Below are 22,855 nucleotides of genomic sequence, written 5' to 3' on the forward strand. Positions count from 1 at the left end.
ATGTAGCTCTTTAAGAATCACTTACCCATCATAGGTAGCTTCCAGCGTGTACCTATTTATATCCCTGGTTGAGGAAAAACATTATTTGTCCAGTAACATAGGTATATTATGTAATACAACATCTCGTGTGTGTTGCCTGTATCATGGAAGGTCTATGATACATGAGATGCTGTATCATGGAATTTGCCTACAGTAATGTGAATCAGCTGAAAGGATTCAAACTGCCAACCTCCACTTCCACTCCCACAATCTTTGATTAAACCTGTGTATTGTATCCCACTCTTATGTGAGTAAACACTTCGTGGTTCTCATTTAAAGCCAGACAAATTATCTTAATGTGCTCTAGAAATAAACATTCTAGGAATTTGAGAATGTGACCATGCTTAATGATGTTTTATTTAACACATATTAATGAAATGTCAATGTCCTTCTGGTCAATATACTGGTAGACAGACATTGCAAATTGCCAAACATTATCAAAATTAACTAAAGCTCTGTCTTCACTATCAAACTAGTTTTACAAAAATGGTAGTGATATGCCCAAATATAGTAGTGATATGCCCAAATTTAGTAGTGATATGACATCATCATGTCCATATTTTTTTGTCACATAAAGTTTGATAATGTAGACAAATTCATCATCACATACTTTTTGTCATCTAATTTTGACTTTATAAAGTGTCTTTGAATTTGGGTTAATACCATTTCATTCACGACAAATTTTGAGTAAAAAAAAATATTTTAATATTATAAATTCTTCGTTTCTCACCTTCTGTTAATGAGAGCGCTCTTTTTGTATGAATAATAATACGAATTTGCCAATTCCAGCAGTAATAATCAATATGAGAGAGCTCAATTCGAAGGAAAAAGATGGGTTTTCAAGGCAGATTTAAAGGCGGTAGTACATTGTTTATTTGTTGCCGATGGTGATATTTTATCGTGAGAATGTTTTCCATTGAATGTGTGCAATTACTACTATGTCTGTGTATTTGAAAGATGATACAGTATTATATCTAATCACAACATAAGGCAATGCTCAGGCATATCAAATACTTTTGGTTCACGCTGTAACAGGTTTACGCTGTTCACATCCAAGTATTGTTACTATAATAAATAATCTTGATTAATAATTTCAATATATAATAATGATATACTTGAAAAAATAAATAAACACTACTATATTTAAAGACACATAAAATGTCTATGTTTGATTGTGCACATTCTCATTAATTATTTGAATTTGAAAATGATTGTAACATTTGATGATTTTTGAATCAAGTTTTCATGATTTTTTGTAGATTATGATATCCACAGAATTCTTCTTCAAAATTAAATATTTAGAAGAAATGTTTCGTGATTCTTGTTATTCGTCATTCTCGTTAAAATTTGTCATTCTCAATCTCATTAAATTCGTCATTCTCGTCATTCGTAAGCCCGTCATTTACTTAGAACTAGGCTTTAGCAACATCAGACAGTATATAATATGACATACAAATTAATCCTGTCTAGACAGATAATAGAGTATACTTCACAACATAACAGCGCAGTTGACATTTCTGTTGGCCATTTATTTTCTCACTTTATCCATCATTTTCAATATATTAAGCATTGTCCAGATATAATATCATCTAATAATAGAATTTTTTCTGATTGTGCATAAGTAATTTTAAAATGTGTCGTTAAGCTCTGTCTACACTATCACAAAAAAATATGATAGTGATATGTGAAAATATGGTAGTGATATGACATCATCATGTCCATATATAATATGGGCACATCAAATGTTTCTCTCACATACCGTTTGATAGTGTAGACAGAGCTTTAGACACCATCTTCCATTGCAGGTGTCTTTTCCAATGGATATTTCTTACAGGCATTTATTTTCTCTTTATTTTTTTTGGTGTGATTTGTAAACATAGCCCCAATGGGAAATTGTTGGATATCCTAGAAACTTTTGTGTGTATTTCTCTGTAATGCCAGTTGTTATAACTTTTTATTTATTACTATTATTATTATTATAAAGTAAATTCATATCAAATCCAAATTTATTAAAAATCAATATGGTGTTAATTTTTAATATCTGTTTTCAATATTGCATCCATGTATACCTGATTCTCAGTACTCTATATATATTCCTCCAGTATCATCGGAAAATTCTGTAATATAGCAACACATGTGTTTCACATACACTTAAATGATACAGGAACCACATGTGAGACACATTAGATCCTGTACTATGGAATGTTCCTATGATACTGGGGAAATATTGTCATATGTGTAGATACAGCACAGAGAATCGGGTATTGATGATGCATCAGCATGGCTTCCGACATCCATTCATTTGATATGTACCATTGGTTTACATAAGATTTCGTAATATTTCTTAAACATATTAAAACAGTTAATCAATGTTTATACAAGTGTGATTACATTCTTTTCCCATAATCCAATAAAACTTAATGTGAAAGCAATACTGACAAATGGAATTAATACACTATAAATATAATTTGTTTCAATATTTTCAAGATGTACAATTTCCACTTGGTTTATTATAAACTTGGTTCCCACTAGGATGCAACACTAATAAGACATAATAATAACACAAATAATTTGACCAATCACTACAGGATTTGTGATAATCCTTTACGTTGTGATTGGGCAAATTACTTGCAATGGGCCTACATTTTTGCATTGCGTCCTTTAAATCATATCAGTAATCATGATTAGAAAAGAGTAATAGGAAAAATGTTTAAAAATGATTATATTCACTCATTCCTTGGAGCCACATAATGATTCGCTAAACAAATTTATAATATTTAGTCAAAACAATTTGAAAGAATAATAGTAGTCATTCAGAGTTCTTTGTGTGTGTAAAAGGCAACTGGAAATTATTCTCAGGTTTGTACGTGCACAATACCATGCAGTAGTAATAGAAAGCCACTTATCCAAAAAGTGGCACTTATTCTATAATATGAGCATGTTTGAAATTAAAACACCATGAGGCACTTACAATACTAAAATAGGTTATGAAGAATTCACTTTGAATAATTGAAATATTATGTTGCTTTTGTATTGTTTCATTGTTGTGTTGCTACTTTTACTTCTCAATGATCAGAAGCTTTTCTTTTATTGTTGCCATGGTATTACAAAAATAGAATATTGAATAGAAAATAGTATCACTTTCCATGCTGTGTCTTGTATGGGTGAACTTATTGACAGTTTCTCTGTACTCTAAAGCTGATTAGAGTGTACAGTAACCTCCATATAAATAAGAATTCCAGGTTGTTCTCTGTGTATGATTTGTGCATACAAAATTGTTATTTAAGGGTGTTCAATTTAGACCAATGGCACCAGGCCACATTCCCTTCTATCTTCTTAGTGTTGTAGCTAGCTCTGTATCATTAAGCTCAGCGCTCGTGGTGGAGGGAGGAACTGGGGGATTTGTGCAACAATATTTTACAAGGGTGGTCCATCCGGCCGAATCTGATCATTAGGGACCCTCACAAAAATACAAACATTCAAACATTTTTGTCTTGAAGTGCTTTTTTTAACTAGAGACCAGCAGAGGAAGTCATGGTATATAGGCCTAACAGCCTAGCTTGTGACGATTTTTTCTCCCTTTGTTGAAAAACGAACCCCTTTTAAAAATCCTGGCTACAGGCTTTGTTCATGCATATGTATATTCAGTACACAGGAATCAATGGCTTAGTTTCTTATTCAATGAACGAGGTAGTTAATAAAACATCTTGTTGAAAGACACAAGATTACATAGCTCATGCCGCATTGTCAAAATTACAATTTAATTTTATGATCTGTATTATTACTTGCGTAGTTTAAATAAACTTACACTACTTTATTAAATAATCAATTCATGTGAGATACAATTTATGAAATGTTTTGCCAGACATTATTTTCCAGAATAATCCTTTACAAATTTAATACATGAATAATACAGAAAATGGTGAATAGGGAGATTAAGATCATGAAGTTTGCATTCACTTCCAAATAAACAGATTATACATTCATGTTATTTCAATTGTTGCTTGGTAAATTATGTTTTGTTATTATTCGTGTCTAGACAGTTTTTAGGAGGAGAGTTATTGATTGTGGTTCGAAGAACAAGTTTTTCAACTTTATTCTCGTATAATCGTTAGTAAAACATTACATCTGACATAAACATCTGCCATCACTGTATTTAAATTTTATATGAATTAATGAATTAGTTTCGTGTTTGTATTTTGGTAATGATTTAAGCTTCTCACGCTATGATATGTCTATAAATATATTTATGTTAAATTCGGTCTACGATTTCTTAACACCTTTTCTATACTTTTTTCCTTTAAATTCTTTACATCCTCTCTTCATTCATCTTTACATCCTCTCCTCATTCTTCTTTACATCCTCTTTTTTTCTTACCCAACCTCTCCTTTTCCTTGAAACCTCTCCTCTTCTTCTTTGCTAACCCTTTCCTCTTTTCTTGTTTGCAACCTCTCCTCTTTCTTCTTCTTTGCAACCTCTCCTCTTTTTCTTTGCAACCTCTCCTTTTTCTTCTTTGCAACGTCTCCTCTTTCTTCTACTTTACAGCCTCTCCTTTTTCTTCATCTTTACAACTTCTCCTTTTTCTTCTTTGCAACCTCTCCCCTTTGTTCTTCTTTACAGCCTCTCATCTTTCTTCTTCTTTACAACCTCTCCTCTTTCTTCTTCTTTACAACCTTTCCTTTTTCTTCTTTGCAACCTCTCCCCTTTGTTCTTCTTTACGGCCTCTCTTTTCTTCATCTTGGCAACCTCTCCTCTTTATTCTTTGCAACCTCTCCTTTCTTCTTTGCAATCTCACCTCTTATTTACAGCTTCTCCTCTTTCTTCTTCTTTGCACCCTCTCCTCTTTCTTCTTCTTTACAACCTCTCCTTTTTCTTCTTTTCTTTGCAACCTCTCCCCTTTGTTCTTCTTTACAGCCTCTCATCTTTCTTCTTCTTTACAACCTCTTTCTTTTTCTTTACAACCTCTCTTTTCTTCATCTTGGCAACCTCTCCTTTTTCTTCTTCTTTGCAACCTCTCCTTTCTTCTTTGCAACCTCTCCTCTTATTTACAGCTTCTCCTCTTTCTTCTTCTTTGCACCCTCTCCTTTTTCTTCATCTTTAAAACCTCTCCTTTTTTTCTTTTTTACAACCTCTCCGCTTTATTCTCATCCATTCCTCTTTTTTATTATCTTGTCCTATATACATCTTGTACTCTTACTTCCTCTCTTTCTCCTTTACATGCTGTCCTTTTCTCCTTTATAAACATGTCCTTATCTTTCTTCTCATCCTCTCCTCTTCTTGACATCTTATGTCCTCTTCTATCATCTTTTTCTACATCTGTCTATAATATCTAGACAGTACTAATACACTTGTTTCTATTGGTTTTTAGAAAGTGCTACTGTTAACCAATCAGATTCTTTCCTTTTAAATCCTGTCACTTTGGCTAGTCATAACAACATCATGGCATTAAAGCATGGTATTCAATGTATAATACTAGGATCATATATATATCTTTTTATCCTTGATAAAAAACTTTCTAGTTTCCTTGCAAATGTGACCCACTTCTTTTTTTGTTAAATTAACTCTTTGTATGTTGCAAAGTGAATAATGTCTGCGACCTTTCTTATTTACCACTTTCAATCTTTTTATTCGTGAATAGATATCTTGCTCTTTCCAGAATAAACAAAGCAGTGTATTGTTAACATACTAGTACAGGTGTATGAAGAGATATTGCACTTTATAACGACTTCCTTTCATGTTCTTGTTCTTGTTTCATATAAATACATTCAAATAATTCAGATAATTATTTTTACAGGTTATAATCCAAATTAGGCATGTAAAAGCATTGAAATCATTTTGAACACAACAGAAGGTTCAGTAATAAGTTTTATATGACAGATAATATAAAACAAACTGAGAAATAGTGAGCCAAGCCATTGTGATTCTTTATGTATATATCAATGTTCATTCACAGTTTACTTTAAATGTGTCTAGCTAACGCCTTGAAATCCAACAAACCTTTTTTTGTATTCATTAAATGATACCAGAGTACAAATACATATTCCCAAACCAAATTATAAATATTTTATAACCTCTATAACCATAGGTAATTGTTTAAACAGTGATTGTGAAATAGATATCCATAGACAGACATATTATCTTTAATATCGTATTGAATCGTAAAAAATGAACATTGCTTCTCATCCTATATTTCAGTACAGCTATTATTTATGGACACAATGGCTTTAAAATCAAAGCTCAGACTGTTATCATTTCTTCTGTATACAGTATATTCATACACAATACAGTACTGATAAAACTAAACATTTCTTACTCTGCTTTCCCTCTCCTAGCTACAAATTCATTGAATTCATGTATCTCCATTTAGTACAGCTATTGTATTTTGTTTACAATGGTTTAGACTTTGATCATTTTTTTTATCATCTCATCAATGTTTTGTTCATATGTACTGATACAGTACTACATTTTGCTTATTACTATACAAACAAATTTACACAAACTAGCAAGTAAACTTGCAAATGCTTTTCAACTATTTTGCCAAATCAAAATTATGCTTGTTTGGATAGGTTTAACAACAGCATTTATCAATCGATAGTACATAAGAGTACATATATACACATAAATAATATAATATAAAACAGTATAAGTAACATATTATAATGAAACATTTGAACATAACCTTGAAAGAAGGGGAAAAAATAAATAATAATAATAATAATAATTTATATAGCACACATATCTACTAAAAGCACATACAGTACCTGATTTAGAATCAGATTTCTTATGCCTCAAAAAAGAGGTATGATTTTAATGTTTTTTAAATATTAATTGTATGGAGATACCTAATCAGTTCAGGAAAAGACAATAAATAACAAAGTATAATACGCTTAAGATAATAGTAATTTTCACAGCAAATTTTCAATCATTTACCTGAAGTTTTATAAACCAAAGTTTGTTCTTATTTTCAAGTGCATCCCTGTAGACAACCTCATTTCTAGATTGGTTGCCAGTTTTTCAAGCAGACTCCAGATACATAATTTGCATGAGTCATAACTGAATGATAACTGTTGAAATGTTACCTGTATGCTCTGTTGTCTAGCCAATTGGCCTGCAGGCATGTGCTATGTTCTCAACATTCTAATTATGTAACTTCTAACCTCTGACCTAATCTGTCATGGGTCGGTGGTTTAAAACATTCATTTGGTTGGTTGAGTGCTTGTTTAAAGCAGCAGTATTTTTTTATTGCTAAAACATTACATAAGAAATCTTGCATAATAATATTAACTCATAATGTTTCAACCAAATAAAAACTTAAATTAAAAGCAAAAGTAAGTCACCACAGAATTTGTATATATGCTTAATAATGTTGAATGAACTGTATGTTTGTAAAAGTGATGATAGTTGTGATGAATTGGTGACAATGATGGTGAAGTGATGAAATGATAGAGAAGTGATGAAAATCATGATGAAGTGATGGGGACGGTGTGCTGTCAAGTGACAGAAATGATGAAGTGATGAGAGCAATGATAAAGTGATGACAGCAATGATGAAGTGATGAGAGCAACAATGAAGGGATGAGAACAACGATGAAGTGATGACAGCAATGATAAAGTGATGAAAACAATGATGAAGTGATGAGAGCAACGATGAAGTGATGAGATGACAGCAATGATAAAGTGATGAAAACAATGATGAAGTGATGAGAGCAACGATGAAGTGATGAGAACAACGATGAAGTGATGACACTTTACAGCAATGATGAAGTGATGACAGCAATGATAAAGTGATCAGGATGGCAAAGTAATTGCACAGTATTATGCAGGAAAATAAAAAACATGTCTGTAAAATTTATTATCTCTTTACACTTCAATGGTTACCTTTCCGCAAATTTTTTTTAAAGATGTGTTAATTATGAACATTATCTACTCTGTCATGATCTTTTTTTAAACATCAATTTATGTTAGAATTTGCATACATTATAATACTAAAATTATATCTTTTAAAATTTTAACTTAGATAGATTTATGATTATAATTTTGACTACTTTTCAGTATGTATATATATAAAAAAAAAACAAAGAAACGCCCATACTCATTCATATACTGCTTAATTAATTTCCTTAAAAACACCCCTAAGGTAGAAAAGGCGATAGAGAAAGTACATGAGGGGAAACCCCCTATCCATTCCAACCATTGATATAGTGCATAGTTATCTTCTAAACTGTCTACATTCCTAGAGGGACACTTTAAGTCAAAAGAGACTAAGGGGAACTCCCTTTTTTTCAAAACTCAAAAAGCACTGATGTTTTGCCAACAATTTATATCACCACTGATTTTGAAATGCTTTTACAGACTAATTTGTTTTCTGTCTTAAGATAGCAGACAAGATGTTACCTAGGGTTATTGTAATGTATCGTTGGCCATCGTACTACAGTCGATCTTCCCATTTCTCTTGGTTTTAAAACAGTTTGTAAATGACAAAGTTCATTAAGGAGAAGTTCAGATGTATTACAATATAGATACATTGTCAACAAAATGTAGCATTAAGCATATCTATTTATAATTTTTTTAAATTTAAATTTAAATCTGTCTGGTTATCTGTTCAAATGTCAATCGAACCATTAGAATTTGTTTAGTATAGGATGGGCATTTTTATACACACTGGCCAAAAGTTAATTATTTCGAAAAATACAATTTAGACAGGCTCATACAACCCCAGGTACTGTAGCTTCAGAAAATACTAGACACACTTTTGTATTTTAGCTATTATAAGTGTACATCCCCTCTTGGTTTTTTTTTAGAATAATTGCATGCTCCGAAACTAATAAGCTTAGAATGTTACTTCCAATTAGTCTGTCGCCGATGTAGGAATCGGAAGTTCATTTGAGTTTACAGTCACGTCCTAATATTGCATTCACATGCATCAAGTTTTTTTTATTACAAAAAGAGATGATTGGTCATCTAAATATTTTTAATGTAGCAGTGTGAAGTTTGATAATCATTCGGCCAACATTCTTGTACTGTATATTAGTATTGTTAGATAGTTACGGTGGTCAGGACACTTATACCCCATTCACACCAAAACTCTGCAGTGATCTCCAGAGACACCCCAAAGTTTGTGATCGTAATCGTAAATACCGCCCTCTATTTTGACAGCGGTGTGTCCTTGCAGTTTGCCCTCCGGAGAATGTTCAGCTGTTTGATTTTACCTTTCACATAAAAAAAAAATGGGGCGTCAACTCCAGAGTGTCACCAGAGTTTGCTTTTGGTGTGAAAGGGGTATTATTGAGTACCGTATTGATTTGAATAAATGCTCCAGGGCGTATATTGTTCAAGAGGGTTTTTAGGGAAGCATTTATTCAAGAGGGCCTTGATTTTTTTTTAGTGTTTAATCAAATCCATAAATATTGGCTATGTTCTCAACATTCTAATTATGTAACTTCTAACCTCTGACCTAATCTGTCATGGGTCGGTGGTTTAAAACATTCATTTGGTTGGTTGAGTGCTTGTTTAAAGCAGCAGTATTTTTTTATTGCTAAAACATTACATAAGAAATCTTGCATAATAATATTAACTCATAATGTTTGCCCTCCGGAGAATGGGCCTTGATTTTTTTTGGTGTTTAATCAAATCCATAAATATTCGTATCAAGAAGTGATAAACTACAGTAAAAAATACTTGGTCAATTGTAGATAATGGTAGTCAATGAATTCATTTCTACTAAAAATAGAAATGTGTTTATAAAACATTTGTTTGTACATGCATGAAAAAAATAATTATTATTTGAAGGGGCCATTTATTCATGTGAGGGTGTGTGTTAGACGTTGGATTACTGATCGAGGTTCGAATCCAACTCTAGTCGCATTGCTTGTATCTTTAGACAGGACACTTTACTTTAATTTGCCTCTCCCAGGTGTATAAATGGGTACCAAGACACAACTTTGCGCTGATTACTAGCTGCATTATTATGGGAGTATGTTTCCATACATGTTTAATCCAAAAAATGACCGGAGTAATAATGTGCAGTGCATTGAGAGCTTGCTTATGCGCTATTATTATTCCAAACGATGTTCTATAAGGGTGTGGGAGGTGAGGCGTTTATTCAAATAAGGGCATTTATTCAAATAATTTGAATAAATGTGGTAATTTGTTATATTCAGGTCCCAGTCATCGCAACTTCCTTCCAGTCATTTTGTGCATGTAAATATTTCACATGTTAGTCACAAATCATTATATACGCACCAGTCATTGTACATTAGATTGATTGATTGAAAGCTGTACCTATACATTGAATGTTTTATCTTCCTGTCTCTTTATCCTTCCCACCTTATATATACTGTTCCATTCTGTTTCCGTAGCCCTTTGTATCGCATTCATTCCAAATAAAAAATGAACTAACAGGTAGAAGACCCGATATAGATTCGAAAGACGAATACAGTTTATCGCTCCCTGGAAAGTCATTTACTTGATGTTCATGCATCATTATCGTTAAAGTCGTATTCTCAGGTAGTGAAATATGCGCCGTGTACATTCATCACGTCAACTTAGATTATGTCTGACTTCAGACAGGCGATGGTGATTAGTCTGGTCAACTGCGGATCTATAACTTTGCAGCCTAGATATAGGCAACATTATGAAGGAATATGGATGGTCGGCTATGCAGTAATTTATGTTGTAATAATGTTATCCTGTTGTTAGGTGCTTAATACACAGTGATGATGTCATCAGTGGAAAATGCTATAAAAAGTAACAACAATATCAGGGTTGTGAGTTTAATATAGGATGGATGTACTGTATGCTAGATAATATATGATTGATAGTTACTGTGTAATAATTTATTTTTGTATAAATATATTTCTTGAAATAAAATTTTAAATTTTTTATAAATTACCTATAAATAATGAATAATGCAACCATTGTTGACATTAAATTTTCTTATAAAACTTAATTTAATTTTTAGACTTGTTGTGTGTGTCTTGCTAGACTTTATGATGGATGCCAGCATAGCATTTTGTGTCTTTTTTCTTTCCTACCTCTTTCATTCCCCTTTAGATCTTTGAACCAGGTGCTTTATAAAATTTCAGGAATTCTACACCTTCCAATTTGACTTTTTTACATTACTCTTTACATTCTGTTACAATTTGTAATCGTGCAACTTTTGTAATTAACCTTATAAGATTGCCACTGATCTTCATTTGCAAGTTTGTGACATATTAGTGCTATGTTCGTTTCACACAACATTCCGTAATAACCTCATAGGATTTTGAATGAACTTTGATTATTACTTTAAAAAGTTTGTAGAATTCTACACAACATTCTGAAATCAATCCTAGTATAAAATACTATTTTGATAATGTTGCAGCATTAGTATTAATATCAAAGTATTTTTATTTCTCCATTTAAAATTTAAAACAGTTTTTATAGTACAATGTTTATAACATTTTGCACAATTTTTTTTTAAATGCATACTAGTAATAACTGCCAAGTTTCATCAACAAAAATCATAATAATACTAAATAGGGTATTTTTATTTCTCCATTTAAAATTTAAAACAGTTTTTTTGGTAGAATGTTTATAACATTTTGCACAATTTTTTTAAAATGCATCCTCCTAGTAATAACTGCCAAGTTTCATCAAACAAAAATCGTAATATACTAAATAGCAGTTTTTCCTCAAATAATAATAATAATAAGTTTCTGTAGATGTTCTCAAATTCTACAGAACTTTTAAATAGATATTCTAGTAAGGGACCATGTAAAATGTATTATTTAACTTCAGTTACTACAGTAACTAAATTTGTTCTAAACCTGTATGCATTTATTTATTATTACTTTTTTGAAGTGTTAGCATCATAAAATGTTATTGCAATAAAAAAAAAATTAGTTACTGCAGTAACTGAAATAAACTATTTTCACATGATCAATAATAACTGGAAAGTTTGCTCACGCAGCAAACGTAATAGCCTCTTGTAATTTTTATCTGACCGTTCTCGAGACAGTTTTATAGGTTTAATGTTCTCCTTTGTAAATTGTAGACAATGTTGTAACAACAGTAGCATTATCCTAATACATTTGTGTAACATTCATATAAACCAATCCTTTTCATGTTTGACCATTCTGAGATCATAAAGCATTTTTAATGTTCTTTCTTCCAGACATAATACATTTTATACAGTCTACTAAATGACAGGTTTTTCTTTTATTAAGCTCCCTTTTCCAAATGACTGATGGTAATAAAATGTTACTTTGCTCGTGAAATGGGTTTCGCAAGACTCTTAACGAATTACATTAATACATGTTCACATGATTTAACCGTTAAGCTAGCATTCGTCACTTGTGTCCCCATAATTTCCTAATTTATCTTTTCTAATGTCTTCTTATTGTCTCAATTTCTGGTTTTATATTGGCTTATAAAATGTATTTATATCATAAAGTATTGAAGATTGAATGTATAAGATATTAATATATTTGTATACTGTAACTTTATTTCTTATATAATAACATGATTCATATTAAATTAAAGTATCCAACATTAAAAAGTCAACAGAGGGGAGTGGATCCTGTCTCGCCCCTGAGTGTAACATTTAAGAACAAATTAAATTTTTTTTTTAAATAAAATCTACCACTCGCCACCATATCTTTACTAAGTTAACTTAAAAAGTTGTCTTTCTGGTTTATTACATGACAAAGTCAGCATAATACAAAACGTCAAAAAAATTTTAATCTTCTCTTGTCAAAACATTCATTATAGCACCCTCATACGGCTGGGAATGTTCCAAGCTGCATGTTGTTAGGTGTTATCCGATACTTGTGTTGTCATGAAATTTGATACAGGTATCAACTTTGTTTTCTTTCAAACTTGGACAGCGTTCATAGTGGGGAACGGATGCACCAGGAAGGACTCAATAACTCTTCCCCGGGTACTTCATGTCTACGTCTTATAAATACCTCAGTTAATTTAAATAGAGACAGCTGTAGTAGTGTTTTGAATACTCCTAACCCCATCACACACAGCTCCACTTCACATTGTCAAACATTATGTAAAATCATGATTAATGTTAAAAATTGCAAAGATACATTTTACATACTGCTCAACAACAATTGTGTTGGTTGTCATCATTGTTTATCACTCTTGACAATGTTGACATCAAACAGATAGTGGCACAATGCTTTGTCAAACATTTAATTGTGACAGATTAAATATGAGTTTGAGTGTGAATCTATGTTATATTATGATTTACATTCTTGTTCTCTTTATTAGAAAGGTTGTCTAGTGGATCTTGAAAGAAGAGTTACTTCTCTTATAGATCCTCTCCTGACTGGTTACTTCTTTCACTTATGGTTCCTCTCCTTTTTGGTTCCTTCTTTTCTTTCTATAATCTCACTTCCTTCCTGTTTCATTCTACTGAGCTTTTGTTTACTTCCTAGTTCCTTCTTTTCCTTCTGGTGCCTTCTTACCCATGTTTCCATTTAGTTTAGTTTCTTCTTCTAAGTTCTTCTCGCTTCCTTCCTGTTTAATTCTTCTAGTGAATTTTTTTTTCCTTCCTGATTCCTTCTCCTTCCCAGTTCCTTCTTTTCTTTACTGATTCCTTCTCATTCCAAGTTCATTCTTTTCCTTCCTGGTTCCTTCTTATTCCAAGTTCATTCTTTTCCTTCCTGGTTCCTTCTCCTTCCAAGTTCCTTCTTCTCCTTCCAAGTTAATTCTTTTCCTTCCTGGTTCTTTTTCCTTCCCAAGTTCCTTCTTCTCCTTCCTGGTTCCTTCTCCTTCCAAGTTCCCTCTTTTCCTTCCTGGTTCCTTCTCCTTCCAAGTTTATTCTTCTCCTTCCAAGTTCCTTCTTTTCTTTACTGGTTCCTTCTTCCAAGTTCCTTCTTTTCCTTCCTGGCTCCTTCTCCTTCCACGTTCCTTCTTCTCCTTCCAAGTTCCTTCCTGGTTCCTTCTCCTTCCAAGTTCCTTCTTTTCCTTCCTGGTTCCTTCTTTTCCTTCATGGTTCCTTCTTTCCCATATGCCTCATGTAGGGTTACTTCTTCTCATTCATGGTTTATTTATCTCCTTCCTGGTTTGTTCTTTGTTCCTCCATCACCCTATCCATGATAGTGCAAGCAAATCTTATTTATATTTTGCATCAAAAGTCTAATTATAATATACAAACTAATTTCTTAATCAACCTTTAAAATTGATTTTCGTTTCTTTGTGTCAGCTATACCATGACAACAACTGAAATAAAATCCATACTTCATTTTTTACCCATATCTCTACATCTAATCTAATAACCCAACTTACATATCTAGGTTAGTTTATATTATGTTATACAAACTTCTATCTAACTAGGCTACCAGGAACAGTAATTTTCTATTATAATATTCCAGTAATTGAAAATTACAGATTTTCTATCAACAACTTCCAAATTTTGTTTTGGCTTACATCCGAAAGGCCCCTGGCAAACTTTTACATGCTTGTTTACGGAACATTGAATGTGACGTGCAGCAATCTCCAGGTATGCTTCATTTATGTGAGGATGGACAACAGTCCTGTTTTGGATTCATGAGACGCTCACGGAGTGCGATGTCTCATGCCAGACAGAACCAATTACACTCCACATGGCGAGATCACCATCAATAACCACATGGTTCCAGACAGACACATATATGGGTCAGCTGTCTGCCACCCTTTGTACTTTTTGCAACAACAAAGTCTGATGTAAAATGTTCAGACGGGATGTGAGAAGGGGACCCCCAGTGAGGATGGGTTGCCAGGATATTATTTATATTAGGGCTAAGATATATTATTAGATTATTACAACACCTGGTAAAGGTATTCAATCTAAGTAGTGATTGTAGTGATCTTATTTTTGTCTGTGATTTTACACATAAAAATTGTTGTACAATTATTGATATTATAACAAAAATAGTACTGCATATTTGTATAACCTTTACCATTTGGAACTACTTTTTTAATTTTTATACAATAGATTATTTTTATTTGTTATTTTTGTTCAAAATCTGTTTTAATTAACACTGTGTTTCTTACCATTAGCATTTGTTTTAATTGGTTTTCTTTGTTGAACTTTGTATAGAATAAAAAACTATACAGAAATAGTACCGTGAAATCCCAGTGGTCTAATGCTTGCATGTTAAGATTCTGGGTTCAAATCTCAATTAAGGCATCTTTTCTTATTCTCACAGATTTCCTCTTTACCGTTTATAAATTAATTTCCAGTATATTATTGGGTGGTTGTTTTAGTTGCCTTTCAGTTTCAAATTATATATATTTTATATATTACAATATTTTTTGTATTTTTACAAATGTATAAAAAGATTTAAACTGAATGCACTGAATACTGTTTTACATTTGTCATGTTGTTGTGCATTAGGCATCATTTCACATGTCTAAAGTGATAATTGTGAGAGCCTGCTTACTGCCAACCAGGAAGAGCATAACTCGATTATGTAATTGCTTATATTTCTCTGCCTACATTTCCTCAGGTGCCTTGATACTCTGTTGATTTGACCATTTGACACACATAACAATTATATTACCATAAACTTGCCATTGAGCTGCTCTCAGTAATGGATAATATTCTTATCCTTATTTCTATATTTTCATCTCAATCCCAGACCTATTTACTATATTTTTATCTCAATCCCAGACCTATTCAGTTTGTTTTAATCCCATACTTTTTACTATATATTTTTATCTCAATCCCAGACCTATTATACTATATTTTTATCTCAATCCCAGACCTATTCAGTTTGTTTTAATCCCATACTTTTTACTATATATTTTTATCTCAATCCCAGACCTATTATACTATATTTTTATTTCAATGTCAGACCTATTTAATTTGTCTTAATCCCATACTTTTTACTGTATTTTTATCTCAATCCCAGACCTTAATCCTAGACCTATTTATTAAAATGTCTTAAATTTAAATTAATTTATCTTAATCCCAGACTTACCTTCTGTCATTTCCCAATGTCTGTTTGATATCTGTCTGAGCTGACATTCTGGTATTTATAAAATTTATTATTTTTGTCTGGGCCTAATAGGCTTCACTAAAAAAAGTAATATTAGTTAATTGTTTGTGGTTAACCGCATACTGACCCGGATTTTGATACCCTTGTCTGCGGTTTGAGAGAGGTTGTATCTGTTTTATTGTTGTGACATTACATGATGGTAAGGGTAGTATAAGAGGTACTGTACATTGCATATTCAATACAATAAACCACTTATTAATAAGTATATCATAATTAGAATAGTTTTAATTGGAAGTTGTAGAAATCAATTAAATTAACAACCTCTTTGTCATTATTTTGTGCTTAGTGCATGATCACTATAAAATGTGCGTTTATTGCAGTTATAATCATGGTTCAAATTCTTCAGTTGAAAATTCCCAGACTGGATACCAAGTACAGCTTTTGAAAAACTTTCTATTTTCTGGCAAAATTGGTAGAAATGACATGGGTTACCAGACAGACTCGGGTCACAAACTATTTCGTTATTTCACACTTTATCACAGTTCATCAGTAATCCGTAAAACTTTATTGATTTCTAAAAGAGAATTCATTTGCTTGAGCAAATTTACAAACATTAAAGTTTTTTTTCTAAGTAAAGCAGTCTGTAAACATTCATACATTTCAATTCGTCACGTACACATTTTATTTTTAGTTATTATAATATTATAATATATATATATATATATATATATATATATATATATATATATATATATATATACAGTATATATAGAAAGATATCTATTATTATCATGAGAGCTGTCTACATAATTAACACAGTTAACAGAGCATAAAATGTTATTGTCGCCAATTATAAGGGTTTCATTTCAGTTAATCCAGCCAAACTGGATAGAGATCCGTTAAACCAGACACCAGAAATACTAAAGACACCACACCTGCAACATTGGGTACATTTATCTCATGGTTCACTACAGGACAAAGATATTGATCCAGCTTTTAAGCAAATACAAACAAAGCTAGCTATGTGGATCAATAGAGAGTTATATGAGAAACTGGGTTTTTCTATGTGTGGCTTCATTGATTGGTCGCAACCGCTTTCTAGGCCATGTATAGCATTGATCCATACCTGTCTACTGTGTGTCGTGCTATTGATTTACCCACAGCATGTCTCGCCACCCTAAGTCAAGGACCTCATGGGGTATCTTTTTACGTTCACATTATGTAATTGTTACCATAGCTTCCCATCATTCTCCACTCTCACGCTTGAAACGCAGGACAGCATTTTAAATTCTCATCTGTTTTGTCGTACTATCTCTTTCCATCATTTTAATTAACTTTCTAAAAGTAATTAAAAAATTTATGATCACATGTCTGGTTTCAGCATTATGTTTATGACATTAGAAGATTTTGATGAAAACACAGTATGAATGGATTTGTTGAGGTGGGAAGAATTTACAGAATTGAAATGAATATAGAAAATAATAAATCTAAAACATGAATGTTAAATCTGTAAACAAGTGAAGTTTTTTGTTGTTAATCCAATGACATTAGTATGACATCACCTCAATGATGTTGTGCACTGTGTTTCACTACGTTGTTAACGATCGCCCCCTGTACCCCTCCTTCCCTCTTATTTTTCTGTGCCTGGATGATGTCGTAGATGTATTATATGTATATGGGAGGTCGTCACTATATATATATATATATCATATTGATCGAGATGAAATGTATGCATATCTGTAGTAGGCCTAATAAATTAAAATTACCTAACTTGCAATAATAAAATCAAACAAATACTTTAATGGCTTTCATTTTTGTTTTTCGTTTTTCATTTGCTAGGTGTTTTTTGTGAATGTTTCAGGCAAAGTGATCTAGATTTTGTACAAAGTTAACGACAGAACAATGTGTCGTTTCAAAGAGGTGAAGATTTTGTATGACTTGAAAGTGACATATCAATCTGTTTTCAAGGGTTACGCTAATTCTTTTTGTGTGTTTATTCCCAAAATAAAGGTGTTGAAAAAGTCCCAAATGAAACAACATTGGAAAAAGGAAATGAACGCTACCCCCCAGTTTAGATTTCCAATTCTATAGACACAGGTTAAACCACAATATAATTATAAGAAGCTGTATTTTTTTTCCTTATCTGTTGGCAGCGTCCATATTTTTATGAGACTATGTCTGGTTCTGAAATTTTATGACTGGTAAAGTTTCAGCAGAGGTGAGAGAGCGCACATTTTTTAACTTGGCACTTTCACAGTTCATGTCCAATCTAACCCTAGTAATGCATATTCCGTTAAGGAATGTTTTTGTTAGTACAAAGTTTTTTTTGTGTGTTTGTGTTGTAACAGTATCAAACAAAGTATTTGAAAAACAAAGACTTAAAAACCCTGAAAAATGCATGTAAAGCCATTAAAGCCTTTGGAAAGGCAATACCATAAATGATAATGTTGCTGTTAAATTTATATATAGTATATTTGTTATTACTACATTAGGTTATTTCATGTTATGCATCTTATTTCCACTATAAAATCTTATTATGCGATTACAGATCTACAAGTGTATTAACATTCAATGCACATGAGCCTTCTTTCACATCTATATAGCAACCTTTGTCGGTTTATATATTGAATTTGAACAGCTCCTTAGGTAGTTTGTTACACACTGTATTATGTATGTTACTTTGTTACCTACGTTTTCAAATAAGAATTCTTTTACTTTCATTGAGACAATTTGATATTGTATAAATGTCACGGATCTATAAATAGACTATTCTTGACAAGACAAATATGCTGTTTCTGTGGATATTATAATAATATAAACATATACAACAATTCTGTATAAAACTCAATGCAATAATGAATATATAGCAAGCATATAAATTGCATAAACGCTTTTGGTAAATATTCCTGCGAGTTTTATTAACCATTCACGATGCCGACCATATCATCTAATATTATCTTTTGTCGCGTGCCATAATAAATGGCTTAAGTAAACAAAATATTAATATTTGCCTGTTGCATAGCCATTCTATTCCATTTGATTACACACATAACATTTTAATTGTTTTTGTTCTTTCCCCAGGTACCATACTAATGTGTCTATGAAGAATGGATGGATGATCTACTATTGGTCTGTTAAACATCCCAAGAGTGACCCACGTGTGACCTCCAAACAAAGACTATTAAAGCAGAAGATTTCAGATGCAATAACCCTTTTCTGTCATCCATTGGCAGAAGAAGTATAGTACTATTTCTGCCAATTCTCATCTACTTTACCTGGACTGGTAGTATTTATCAATTGTTTTGCTTTAGTCAAGATAGTTGAGAAGTTGATTAAGTGAACTTCTTCATCTAAGGTTTAAGGGGAAAAAATATGTAAAAATATAACAAAGTTATGACAATGACAACGAGCATATCAACTACACATAAATACCGCTATGATTACATAGCTTGTTCAGCTTTATCTGTAACGTATTGATTTCAGTTAGCCTGACTTGTCTTTGATATCTACAGCATTCTAGATTTGAACCCACGCCTTTGACATTATAAACATGCCTAACAACCGCACATAAATACCGCTATCATTACATAGCTTGTACAGCTGTATACGTATCATATCTATTTTGTTTACTTTGTCTAACATATTTAATTCTTTTACTGCTAGACATATCTCTTGATAAGTAAGTTTACCCTCTCACAACAGGCATATTCAAATGTTAGTTCAGTATCATGTTGGAATTTCTTTAACCAAATAATCACGATTTTATACCTACTCATGTCGATGATCAATGATTTCACTGTGATCATTTAAGCATTCTCATATAGAGCTATATAAATAGTTTGGTAGTTGTACTACAGATGTAAAATAGAACATTGAGTTCAAATGCATGCATAGCAACGACATTATCAAAAGTTATCGACAATGACAAAAAGAAAATTGGCAGAAAAATGTCAATATGATGTGTGTTAGAACATTTCATACGCGTGTAAATCACTTTTAATGGTTTTCTCAAAATTATCCCCCCCCCCCCCCCCCTCATCATTAATTGGAGAGAGTCTATTGCCATAAATTATCAGGAACTTCAAATATTTGAATGCAAAGTAAAACATTCAATTGATTAAAAATGATATATTGTAGGTAAGTATGATGTCAAATTGGCTAGACAATCAACTTTATTTCATTTATATCAAAACCATTTTTTTTTATTGGCTGTCTTTACAGTTTAGTTTGAAATGTCAAATTTTTTTTTTCCAGTTTCTTTTAATCATGTTAGTTCCTCGTTTGGTTTATTTCAAAAGTTCTCCATAAAACACAATTATTTTACATTTTGTAAAGAAATTAAATCTTACTACAGCTACAATATATGTACTGGTACACTGTATACTAACAATATACAATAGTTATTCTAATCATAAAAGATTTAGCATTTTCTGTAATATATTGATTATATATCTAATTATTAGATTATATTTATTTGAAATAACTTTAAATCATTTAGTTTTATGAATATTTAAAATAAATTTACTTCCAATTTATTCAAATTATCATTCTAAATTGGAAAAAAAAAAAAAATTCAGAATTTATCATAAAAAAACACCCCTTTAAAGGAAATGGAATGATCCAATACAGACACAGGTAAAGTAGGGATAGACGGAAGACAACGTGACGACTACTTTGATTGTCTGGATTTAAACACTTAAGTTCTAGACAATTTTTCTTTCAATTTTGTTTGCGCTATGTTAACTATGATGTTCTTACAAATAAAAAAAAATTCGGCTTAAAGGATTCGCAAATGAAGAATGTGTTTTGTAGATAACAACGAGCACATGCTACACATAAAATAATCTAATGCAAATATTTAAAGAACAATTATTTCCGAAACGTGTTTTAGCAACTAGACCACTTAGCTGCTAATCGTGTGATTTCAATAAGACAAAAAAAAACAACAGATTGATTTGTTTGCTGTGTATTGTTACACAATCGGGGGTAGAGTTTTAAAAACGGTGATAAAAACCTACCTCCATGTGATGGCAAGCAATCTTTGAGACTAACATTTAAAATATACATACCTGTACCTCGGTGTGAAATTTTTCAGAAACTACACATTTTTAAGATGTCAAAGGTTATACTTTACTACCTACTATAAAATTCGCTCAAAAAACAGCATATCATTATTTGGTAATAGCGACCTTTTGTTTTTCCCGATGCGCCAGTCGAATAAGCGCTTATCAGGAAGACTTTTTTACTCAACAGGTGTCGAGTTGCGCGGCATGAATTATTATACCGAGGTAATACAAAAAAATTAAATTAATTAAGTTTTGAAACTGAAGTCTGTTTATATTTTGATTTGGCGATAATTAGGGTACATGCGAAAATAAAGGGCTTTACAGAATCTGTTTATATGTATAAAATATATTTCTATAATATAATTGTATAAATTGTAAATATTTGTTAAAATGAACAATAATATATGCATCATTCATGAACGAATGTGTAAATAAATCAACGTAGTTTATATTGTTGTTTGATATTATGGTTATGAAAAAATCTAGCAAAAAATAGTTAATTTCTGTAATTATGGGTCTTTCAAGAACAGTACAACAATCAATGTGCGTTATGGTTTCAAGCGTATTATATTTATAAAGATGGGGTTCTTTTTCATCGAAATTTGTACAATTTATGATATTACTTCTTATCTGTTCATAACAGATAAAATTCAGGTTTGTGAAATAAAATCTAAAAATAGCATTGTCTGTGTCTAGTTTTTGTAAAAAAGTACTTTAATGGCCTAATGAATTTAAATAAGTAAATTTTTTCTCCAGAATCTTGGGACTTTTTTTTACTCTTTCTAGACTCCAGATTTGTCCTGGACTCTCCAGAATTGTCTTGGACTCTCTAGAACTGTCTTGGACTTTCCAGAATTGTCTTGGACTCTACAGAATTGTCCTGGACTATCCAGATCTGTCCTGGACTATCCAGAATTACCCTGGACTCTCCAGAATTATCCTGGACTCTCCAAAACTGTCCTTGTTTTTTAGAATGAATTTATAATGTAAAATATTTTCTTTCTTTTTTTTTCTATGTGGAACCACATACATACTACTTCTATCCCCTCATCCACAGGCACTCTGTAATTATTTTTCTTTTACATAAAGGTGTTTGTTACATCACCAGGTAAGAAATCCATTAATTTACCTTTTCTTACAAAAATTCTCCCTTAACCACTTCACCTGTCTGTCTGATCCTAATTGCTAAATGAATTCTTAATTTCCTTCTTGTCTCGCCCGCCTCCTCCAAAGAGACAAGCAGTATTAATAACATACTCATAAATGTTACACAAATATCCATTGAAAATGTACAGATAATTTATAATCGTCATAGAAATATCAAATTAAGATGATGCGAGATACAGGATGGCATGCCAGTTGGTGCCAGATTGATTTTAAAGACAATCAAACTTGAATACTTTTGGTAGCAAACAACATGGATATTGCATGTAATATTGAGATACAGGCAATATAATGATATAATTACCATTTATGACACGGGTATACTGTAGTCTGGGGAGGAGTACAATAATAGGTGGGATTAAATTTGGATTGGATTGACAATGTAACTAACGTCTTGGTTCTGAACTTAGCCTAAATTAGGGGATAATTCTCGTTCATATGCTGTGTGTATTATTATTGTATTAAACTGAATGCTTTACAATATTACCATAATAATTGAAATGTAAACAGCAAATTAATTAAAGGACATTGGAAACCATAATAAATTCAAATATACACTTAAAAAACATCTTCTGCAACTTATGATTTAATCAATATTTGCTTGTTAATTAAG

The 22,855-nt window shown here is 31.7% G+C and overlaps 2 protein-coding genes across 3 annotated transcripts in view; both read left to right on the plus strand.

Annotated features, from left to right (window-relative positions):
• LOC144850650 (centrosomal protein of 192 kDa-like) overlaps positions 1-19,441 on the plus strand; it is a 31,927-nt gene extending 12,486 nt beyond the window's left edge. The window contains exon 21 of one of the 2 annotated variants that reach the window (XM_078707996.1): positions 19,094-19,441. The gene's annotated coding sequence lies outside the window, so the exon portion shown is untranslated. Of the gene's footprint in view, positions 1-34; positions 75-19,093 lie in introns of those variants that run through there. The other variant, XM_078707997.1, reaches the window with a different exon arrangement.
• LOC144850692 (chromosome transmission fidelity protein 8 homolog) overlaps positions 1-22,855 on the plus strand; it is a 119,149-nt gene that overhangs the window by 1,471 nt on the left and 94,823 nt on the right. The gene's annotated exons all lie outside the window — the stretch shown is intronic.

The sequence above is a fragment of the Antedon bifida genome, chromosome 8 (genome assembly GCF_963402885.1).
Source record: "Antedon bifida chromosome 8, ecAntBifi1.1, whole genome shotgun sequence".
Classification (NCBI taxonomy): Eukaryota; Metazoa; Echinodermata; class Crinoidea; order Comatulida; family Antedonidae; genus Antedon; species Antedon bifida.